Below are 10755 nucleotides of genomic sequence, written 5' to 3' on the forward strand. Positions count from 1 at the left end.
CTTCTTCTTCTTCTTCTTCTTCTTCTTCTTCTTCTTCTTCTTCTTCTCCTTCTCCTTCTTTTTGTTCAGCGAGAAGTCCAGATCAGAAAGATGGCCCAGATAGTTCACCAAATGGCAGGACCAGACTAGCCTCTAAACCAAGATAATTAACCCTTTCTTTCTTTCCTTTGGAAATAGACATCCTTTGCTCTTAGAGATCTCAAAATCTTGTGATGACCCATACGTTTATTTGGATTTTTCTTTCCTGATAAAAGTCAATCATGTGCACCTTGGAAAAAGTAAAGAAAAGTTAAAAGAAAATATCCACCCAGAGATAACATTTTAGTGCACCTTCTTCTCTTTATTTTTGCATGTATGAGCTCATAGGGTATATCTATTTGTATATGTTTAAATTTACATCATAAGCATGCCCAGTTCATCTTTAGAATTTTTTAAACAAATATAATTTAAAATAGGAATCTAATATTTCACGTTATGGATAGACCATAATAGACTGTGTTTGTGTTTTTAGATAATATCTTTTTCCATCACCGTAAATAAGACTTTATTTTGTGGCTTTAATTTCCATCCTTGTCAATATTTTCTATTATTTTCTCAGGATACATATGTAGAAGAAACATCAGTGAATCAAAGATTTTACTGCTCATAAGACATGCCATTCATTCCAGGGCTTTCTAGAAAAACAGTATTATCGTATTTTTTCCCCGGAGGTGCAGGCGAGTGCCTAGTCTATGGGTATTTACAATCATCACCGGACGCCCACAAGAGACCCTGAATTTAGAATATTTCCGCGGTAGGAGCTCCGCCTCGTCCTTCCAGGGGATACTGACGGCCCACTGGGTTCTCGCCTTCCAAGTGCTGGAGGCGGGAAGTAGGGTGACCCGGGGTAGAAACCTAAAGCCAGAAACCTTCCAGCGCCTTATCACTTGGTGGAATTTTCACGGCAGACAGTCGCGCTCTACCTAAGTCATAGAAGAAAGGAGACTTTGAGGGGGACTGGGCTTCGGAAGCCTCGATTTCAAATCCTAGCCCTACGTCCCCAGCCTTGCCCTTCCTGGCTTGCTGCGAGGATCAAATGAGATTTTTGTACGTGAAAATGCTTTCTAACCCCTCTCAAGGGGTGGAAACGTCTCCCTTCGACCGCAGTCGGGGTCTGCGGAGCAGTTACCCGCCACTTTGCAAGAGCAGGCTCTCCAGCGTAGCGAGTCCTTGTTACGGAAAGGGTCGTTTCGGCTCAGGATGCGCTCTCCGGGCGCAAACCTGGGGATAGGAGTCCCTGTCGCGCTCACCCCATCCTTGCAGGGAGCAAGGCCGTCCTTCTGCAGCACTGTGCCACGCGGCGGGAATTTGCAGTGTGCTGCGTTCAGGTTTCAGTTTCTTTGCTCGCTCGGGTCTCGCCCTCTCTCGGTCACCTCTCGGAGGGGCCTGGTGTCCCTCCACCCTCCTCCTCCCTCAGCGCCAGGAGCATTGAAAGCAGCCCGCCCGCCGAGAGTGGAACTGGTACCTCGAATCTCGCCCATTCCGGGTCAATTGGAGGCGCATTAGCGGCTGCCTCACAGTGCAACAGAGGCGCGAGCGATGGGCCACCTGCCTAAGCCCTGGCGCCCAGGAGAGCCGGGGAGGAAACTAGGAGGGGCGGCGAGAGCAGAAAACTCAGAAACCCTTTCTTAGGCAGGACTCCGTGCAGCCCCAACAGCGTGGTGCGGGGAGGGGTGTGTGTGTGTGTGTGTGTGTGTGTGTGTGTGTGTGTGTCCATTACTCAGGAATGGAGGCATCGTGATCACCTCTGTTCTTACGTGAGATGGAGACAGTCGTGCTAGGGGTGTGATTGATCCGCTTTGCTTCACTCAGGTCCACATGAGTTTAAGCGCCTACCACGGGCCGGCTTTGCCCAAGCTCTGGGAATACTGAGAAAATGAGAGGTCACAGCCCTCTTATCCGAACTTACATTCTTGCATAGAAGACAGACTTTTAAATGACCCCCATGCAGTGTGTTACCTTGCACAATCAGACGGAGTTTGTACACTATATTTATTGAGTTTTTTATTTTTATTTTTTTAGATGGAGTTTTGCTCTTTCGCGGAGGTTGGAGTACAGTGGCATGCTCTCCGCTCACTGCAACCTCCGCCTTTTCGGTTTCAAGCGATTCTCCTGCCTCAGCCTCCTGAGTAGCTGGGATTACAGACGCCCGCCACCACGCCCGGCTAATTTTTGTATTTTTAGTAGAGATGGGGTTTCACCATGTTGGCCAGGCTGGTCTCGAACTCCTGACCTCGTGATCTGCCCGCCTCGACTTCCCAAAGTGCTGGGATTACAGGCGTGAGCCACGGCGCCCCTGAATCTCTTCTTCTCCATGGTTAACAAAAGTCACTATTTCCTGTTTCTTTCACTCTCCTAAAACGAAGGGATTCCCTCCAGCAGGTACCATACTCAACAGCAATTCCTGGTTACCTCGCGGCTTAGTGGGCCCTGTGGGCCGAGATAAAATCATTCCTCTTTAACCCAAGTGCAGGATCCCTGGTAGACTAGACTAGACTTGGGCTCTGGGTCTGTTGTCACAGCTGTGTCCCCAAGGCACATAGTAGGTCTTTAACAAATATTTGTTGGGGACAGGTATCTGTTCTGCTTGATTGGGGATAGTTCCTAGGATACGCTGGGGACTGGCCCAAAGGGCGTCTGGGGATCATCAATGGTGGAAATTTCCGTTTTGCTATGGTGGCTTTTGCTGGGATCCACTTTTTAATACTCTAATAATGTATTTATATTTTTGAGTATTTGAAAAATTAACATGGTTTTCAAAATCAAAATTTTGTAAAAAGATATTCTAAGATATTCCATATTAAGAGACTGGTTGATCACTGGTGCATCCTTTTTCTGCTGCCACAAGGCAAGCACACCTGCAGCCAATCACACACCGTAAGTCCCATGGCTGGCACAGCCTCCTCCCCAGAACATGAACTGTTCCCAGCTCTCATTGATTCCTGAAGATACTCTTTTGCCATTAGCTTTTTTTCACTTAACAATATATTCAGCAGTCACATCATATTGGTCCAAAGAGGTCTTCCTTATTGTTTTCTGTAGTTGCCTGGTACTCCATTGCATGAATGTACCAAAGTTTATTCAACCACTGTTCTATGAATGAGTATTTAGAGTTTTCCAGTACTTTAAGTTTGTATGTGTTTTCATATTGTTGGAGGCATGTGTTCAGAGTCAAAAGACAATTGTCAGTTGAATTTGTCAAAAGACAAATTTCTAAGAAATGGGACCATAGGTGAAACATAAATGCATATATAATATTTTTAGGAGTTCTCCTCTCCAGAAAGGTTCTACGGGTTTGCATTCCACCAGTATTGTATGGGAGTGCCTGCTTCCCAGGTAGTCTGCGCAACGGAATGCATGATCACGCCTCTTAATTCTCACACATTTGATAGGTGAGAAACAGTATCTCAGTGTTGTTTTTAATTTGCATTTCTCTAATTATAAGTGAGGTGTAACATCCTTTTATATGTTTAAGGGATATATACATATGTGTATGTATCTATATATATACATGTATAATATACATAAAAATTAAAAACACATAAATATATACACATATATACACAAATGTAAATTGCATCCATCTCCCAATTTCAAAGTTTTCTCAATATCAGTTACTTTGCTTATGTGTGCTATGTGTTGAAAATATTTTCTTCCTGTTTGACAATTGTCTTTTGACTTCTTTTATAGTGCTTTTTACCACGCATTTTATAAAATGTAATCATTTTTGTTATCTTTCTTGCTTCTTGATTTGAGTCATGGTGAGAAGACCTTTCTTTTCCTACAATGAGGTTAAAAAGGAATTCACCCACATTTTATTCTAGTATTTGCTATAATTTCTTTGCTTACATTCGAGTGTATTCGAGTGTATGGTGTGAATTAAGGATCTGATATGATCTTTTCCTAAATTGCTATGCTGAGGCCGTTTTGACGGTTTGCCCGCCATCACTTTCAGAGGCGCTCCCCGCGAACCCCGAAAATCTGTGCAAAATTCTCAGGGTTAGGGGAGAGCATGGGTGGAGCGTAAAGTGAAGTGGGCCAGGAGATTTTTTGCATTAAATGTTTAGAAAAACCAACCAGTTAAAGAAAATAAAAATCTGCTGGTATGTAATCGCTAGGTGGGCTTCTCTATTTCTCTGCGTCACTCTCCCCGAGCCGGCCTCTCAGTTTCTCGACTTTGGGTGGCGGAGACCGTTTAGTTCTAGGACGGACCATGGGACTGACTCCGGGGGTCGCGGGAGCCGAGCCGCCTCTGCGCGCGTTTCATTCCTCCAGCATGGAAAAGAAAACCCTCAGCGGCCAGAGAGGCAGCGGGTCCTTCCCCGGATGGCGGATTCGGGGAGCCGCAGGCGGGGACGCTGCTGGGCGAAGCTTATCTGCGCCGCGCTCGCCAGCTCCGTTTCAATTAACATTCCAGTGCCGCCGCCTGCCGCGGGAGCGGAGTCCGCACCAGGCCCTGGAAAAATAAACTCCAGGCCCAGCGGCTGTGCATGCATCTGTGTATGCGTGTGTGTGCGCGCGCGTGCGCGTCTGTGTGTGTCTGTAGGGCCGACAGAGTCCCAGATCAGCGCAGCCCGGAGCTGCCTATCCCTGCGTCGCGGTTCCCTGCCGGGTCGAGCCTGCGCGGGACTGCAGCTCTCCGTCCCAGTGCGCTGCGGGATGGCAGCTGCTCTTTTAATAACTGGCAGTCGGCGGTCTTGCTGAGCCCTACAGTATCCCCAAAGCCTGGTGTGCAGTGGAACACGTGGCTGCGTCCCCAAACCCCGAGGGAGGAGTTGCACACACATTGCTGACCTTGAGGGTCAGACAGACCCTTTCTCATCTAGTTTTTAGCATCAGATGTAACCTTAGCTTGGGCTTGTGTGATCTCATCGATGTCCCTTTGAGATAAGCAGGGCAGACGTCCTTCTCTCCATTCCAGGGATGGGATGTTGAGGCTCAGAGGAGTTCCTTAACTTGTTTATAGCCGCTGGCCAGCCGCTCGCCTAGGGAGGGGGACACGACAGGTATACTATTCATGGCTTCCCTGGGCGGGCGGGGGAGGGGGAGAGGAATAGCCTTGGGAGATATACCCAATGTAAATGACGAGTTAATGGATGCAGCACACCAACATGACACATGTATACGTACGTAACAAACCTGCACGTTGTGCACATGTACCCTAGAACTTAAAGTATAGCAAAAAAGAAACAAAAACAAACAAAAAAGCAGTTACCAACCTGCACATTGCTGTAAGTAAGTTTCTAGTATCGTTATTGTTATTCTCTACAAATGTAAAATCTGTCTACACCTCTTCTTGTGCCCACTGAATATAGGGCCAGCCACCCCCTCCACGGGCTGTATATGTGGGAGATGTCCACAGGGAACAACATTCTAAATGGAATCTTTCTAAAAAAAAAAAACAAAAAAACAAAAAAAAAAAAAAAAAGCCATTTAAACAAACAAACAAACCGAAACCCTTGTTGATTTCTTTCTTCAACATAATTACAAGTTCCCAAGGATTGTTCCTGAGTTCACCCTCCAGGGGCCTCCTGTGACTTGCTAGAATCAGCCCAGGCTTCTGAACTTGTTTTTCTAATTAAAAGCTATTTTTGGGGTATAATACAGATAAACTAGTTGTGCTTGTGAGTTTAACTTTTAAAAGACCTTTTAAGCATGCTCTTTAGGAAAAGGAGAAACCTGCTGAGGTGAGGTGGGTCAGGCCAAACTAGAAGCAGTTCTAAGTGTTAAGAGCAGCTGTGAAGTGGGCTTTCCAGTTAAATACCATCCGGCCGGGCATGGTGGCTCATGCCTGTAATCCTAGCACTTTGGGAGACTGAGGATCATGAGGTCTGGAGATCAGGACCATCCTGGCTAACGCGGTGAAACCCCGCCTCTACTACCGTCTCTACTAAAAATACAAAAAATTAGCCGGGCCTGGTGGCAGGTGCCTGTAGTCCCAGCTGTTCAGGAGGCTGAGGCAGGAGAATTGCTTGAACCTGGAAGACAGAGGTTGCAGTGAGCTGAGATTGCTCCCCTGCACTCCAGCTTGGGCACCAGAGTGAAACTCTTGTCTCAAAAGCAGAAAACAAAAGAAACAAAACAAAAAAAACCCCCCTCTATCCCAGCTTCTGGGGCCCATAACTGAATGGAGGTGTGAGTGAGGTGACACGCCATCCTTCAGATGTATTTTAACTCTGCACAGCACTCTTTAAAAATTTTTTTTTTTTAAATTTTACTTTAAGTTCTGGGATACATGTGTAGAACGTGCAGGTTTGTTACATAGGTATACATATGCCATGGTGGTTTGCTGCACCTGTCAACCCATCATCTAGGTATTAGGCCCAGAACACACTAGGTATTTGTCCTAATGCTCTCCCTCCCCTTGCCCCCCACCCCATGACAGGCCCACGTGCATGATGTTCCTCTCCCTGTGTCCATGTGTTCTCATTGTTCAACTCCCACTTATGAGTGAGAACATGCGGTGTTTGGTTTTCCGTTCCTGTTTTAGTTTGCTGAGAATGATGGTTTCCAGCTTCATCCATGTCCCTGCAAAGGACATGAACCCATCCTTTTTTATGGCTGCATACTATTCCATGGTGTACATGTGCCACATTTTCTTTATCCATTCTATCATTGATGCACAGCACTCTTTGAGTCCTAAGGTACTCGTAGTCTGATGATCTATTGCCCCCTAAGGCAACAACCGTCAGACTATGTCCCTAGCCATCTGTGGGACCAGCCAGCCCTGGAGGGTGCCTTGCATGGAAGGAACTTAATTTGTAGTATGGCCACAGGCTTCCATGTTCCTTAATCCTGGAAGGATGCCAGAGAAAGTGGAAACTCTCCTGAGATCCTCCCCCAATGCCCAGGGAACTTGTGGATGCTTCCTGGCATGTGAGTTACTGTGCAGGGGGAGTGGAGGGGAAACCCAGGGCCTGGGGAGCTGCTGCAGCACAGTCCATTACTCTTTCCCCAGTGGCCACTCTCCAAACATGCATAGCAGTGGCGGGATGAGGAGTGCAGTGGGGAGCAACTACGTGGACAAAGATGGAGCAGGCAGGCGCAGCAGCATGCTGATGTTTGGTGCCATGTAGATAAATTATTCTGATAACCAAGTGTGTGCTTCCCCTTCTACCTCCTCCCTAGACAGTCTGACGCTGGGTAGAAATATTAGAGAGCAGGATGAGTCATTTAAAAGCGACCCAGGGCAGGTCTTTTTTTTTTTTTTTTTGAGCAGGTCCATTTTACATAAAAGAATTAGGCCCAGAAGACTCTCACTGTGCCAGAGCTGCTCATCCAACTTTCTTTGGCAGGAGTCCTCCCTCCAGGCTGCCTTGCCTGCCTGGAGCAGGGTTGGAGTGGACCTGTGGCCAGAAGACCCTGGGTATGCTTGGGGTAGGTGAAGGATGGAAGGGTAATACGTTTACCCTAAAAGAAGCTGCTTATTCATTATCCATTCCTAGCAATTTGAGAGATTGCAGAACAGAAATTGTAAGAAAAAGTTATAGAATATTTGACTCTGAACTGTCATGCCGACTGTCAAATAGTCACATCTTCAAAATTTTACTTTCTGTTTCCTTTTGATCCCTCTGAGAGTCTGGGAATAGAGATAGGAAAGGAGGAGCTGAAATCGTGTTAAAATACACAGGAGAGAGTGTCAAACCAAGTTTATGCAGAGAATAAAGCTGCCAGTCCTAACAATAATTGTTATTTCCTGTCTTATTCCAGGAGGGACTCTTTATCAAAAGCTAATATTTGGCTATTAATTTATCCAACTCTAGGCATTATCAACCACCCCTTCATTTTTACAGACAGGGCCAGAGAAATTGAATAATGTGATTGACAGCACATCCTTCCAAGCAGAGGATCAGGGCTTCTATTATGCTGGGAATGCCACATTCCTCCCTGGGTCTCCTAGGCATGAGTTAGGTGTCTGTGGGGTATCAGCTTTTGGCATTTTCCCTCCGCCCAGCCTTCTTACCTAGTGCCTTTCTGCCAAGTAGCTTTAAATAAACATGGTTGGTTTAATTATAAATGATTCATTAAAATTCACAGCATTGCTTTTCCATTTTGAAGGGAGAGGTGGACTAGATATTAATAGTAGCTAGTACTCCTTCTGTGCTTACCAGGCGCTGTGCTTTCTGTGGATGTTTCTCATGTGTTTGTACAATTCCCTACCCGTAGCATTATCTTTTCTGCCAGATGTCCTCATAACCCCTTCAGGTCTTTGCATAGGTCAGCTTGATTTCTGCCTTTAGGAGCTTACACTGGGGAGGGAGGAACAGGAAACAAACAAGAAGTATAGCACATGGGTAAATTGTATAGTAAGTTAGAAGGTAATGTAAGATAAGTGGCAAGGGGGATCAGGGATGTGTGTGTGCCATGCATGTGTGTTGCACAAAGGAGAGCAATTGCAATTTTAAGAAGAAATATTAGGAATAGGCCTTTTTGAGAGGGTGCCTCTTGAGCAAGGACCCAAGGGAGGTCGGGGAAGGAGCCATGTGGGAGTATGGAGGGAGTGTGCAAAGGCCCAAAAGTGGGCTCACACTTGGTATGTTTCAGAATCAATGTGCTGAGAATAGATGGAGTGGAGTGAATGAGGGGAAGTGGGGAGAGGGGATAGAGGAGATGAGGTCAGAGAGGTAAGGGGTCCTTGATGGGCTAGTGAATATCTTTGGCTTTTACTTTTGAGGCAAAGTCAGAACACGGGAAGGTTTTGAGTAGAAGAGTATATAATACATAATGTGACTTAAGATCGTGAAAGCCTCCTTGGGTTCTGTGTTAGAACAGGTTACAGGAGAATAGAGGTGGAAGGAGGGAGACTTGTTCAGAGGCCATAGCAATAATCTGGACAGCAGACCCAGGTGGAAGCAGTGGAGGTGGTGAAAAGTGGTTAGATTCAGAGGATATTCTGAAGGGTGAGGGAACAAGGTTTCCAGACAGATTGGATGTGGACAGTAAGACACAATGATGAGTCAAGGATGATTCTAAGTTTTTTGGCTTGAGCAAATGGATAGGTGGAGTTGCCATCAGTTGCAAAGGAAAAGGCCACAGGCAGAAGAAGTTTTGGGAAGACCAAATGTTCAGTTTTAAAATTTGAGCTGATTATGAAATACCAGGTAGAGATCTCCATTAATACTTAGAGTCAGGCATTCAGGACACAGGCCTAGGCTAAGAATATATATTTGAGAGTTATTGGCATGTGGATGATATTTAAAGCCATTATCCCAGATGAGATCACCAAGAAAATGAGTGTAAATAGAGAAGAAAAGAAGTCCAAAACCAAATTCTCAGGCAGCCCAAAAGTTAAGAGGTTGGGGGATAGGAGAAATTCACAGACCAACTCTTCTGAACTCTGCAAAAAAGGTCAATGTTATTATTATTTTCTTTAAATGTGCTGAGCTGATCTAGATTAAAAGAAACCAAAGAGTCATCACCACCAAATACATTTTGTGAACCTGGACTGGATACTGACTAAGAAGAAGCTACAAGAAGCAAACCCTTTTGGGACAATTGGAGAAATCTGAATAGATATTAGATGGTATCATATTAATGTTAATTTTCTTAGCTGTAATAGTAATAGAGTGGTTCTGTTGAAAGTCATGGCATATGCAACTTTCAAATGGCTCAACAAATACACATGGAGAGAGAACAAATGTGGCGAACTGGCAATAGCTGGTGAATGGTTAGGGGAATAGTTGGGTGAGGGAAATAGGAGTGGGTATTCATTGCCCTGTTCTTTCAATTTTCCTATAGTATGAAAATTTCAAAAAAAAAAACTGTCAGAGAAAAAAAGGTCGGGAGAACCAGTATAGGAGACTCTAGAGAAGAGCAAAACAACCAGAGAGGGCGATGGGTGTCCTGGAAGCCAAGTGAAGGAAGCATATAAAGCAGGAGGGAATAAAATCCATGTGAAATGCAAGACCGGGCACAGTGGCTCACATCTGTAATCGCAGTACTTTGGGAGGCCACAGCAGGCCCATCACTTGAGGTCAGGAGTTTGAGACCAGCCTGGACAACATGGTGAAACCCTGTCTCTTCCAAAAAATACAAAAATCAACCGAGTGTGTTGGTGTGCACCTCTAGTCCCAGCTACTCAGGAAGCTGAGGCACAAGAATCGCTTGAACCCAGGAGGCAAAGGCTGCAGTGAGATGAAGTGACGCCACTGCGCTTCAGCCTGTGGGCAGAGTGAGAAAAAAAAAAAAAAAAATCCATGTAAAATGCTACTGGTAGGTGAAGTAAGAGGACCTAGAAATGAACCTTGAATTTAAAAACAGAGTTAATGGTGACCTTGGCAAGGTGGCTGGGCAGGTGGGTGGGTGACAGTCACCTCTGCTGGCTAAACCCAAAGGATGGGCATGCTGATTCAGAGCCTGGGCCTCCAGAAGCCAGGAATGTGTGTGTGTGGTCACTCATCTTTGTGTAGGATGAGTCATGGTGAGTGAATTGGGCGGCTGTACCGGGCAGGAGGGAGATCCGGGGGCTCTGCCTTGGCTCTCCAGTTTGGCAACACAGATTGACTTTTCTCTGGCAGCGTTCAGGGGTGGTTCAAAGAAACCTCTGAGTACAGTAACTGGGGTTGGTTTTTATTTGACAGGGAGTAAATTAATTCAAATAGAGAAGGTTGCATAGAAAAACCAAAATAACTAGAATAAAGCGTACATTTATTAAGCAAATTCCAGTCTTATACAGGCAGAAAAACAGCAGAGGTTTCTTCTCCTTCCCTCCCTTCC

The sequence above is a fragment of the Piliocolobus tephrosceles genome, chromosome 7 (assembly GCF_002776525.5).
Source record: "Piliocolobus tephrosceles isolate RC106 chromosome 7, ASM277652v3, whole genome shotgun sequence".
Classification (NCBI taxonomy): Eukaryota; Metazoa; Chordata; class Mammalia; order Primates; family Cercopithecidae; genus Piliocolobus; species Piliocolobus tephrosceles.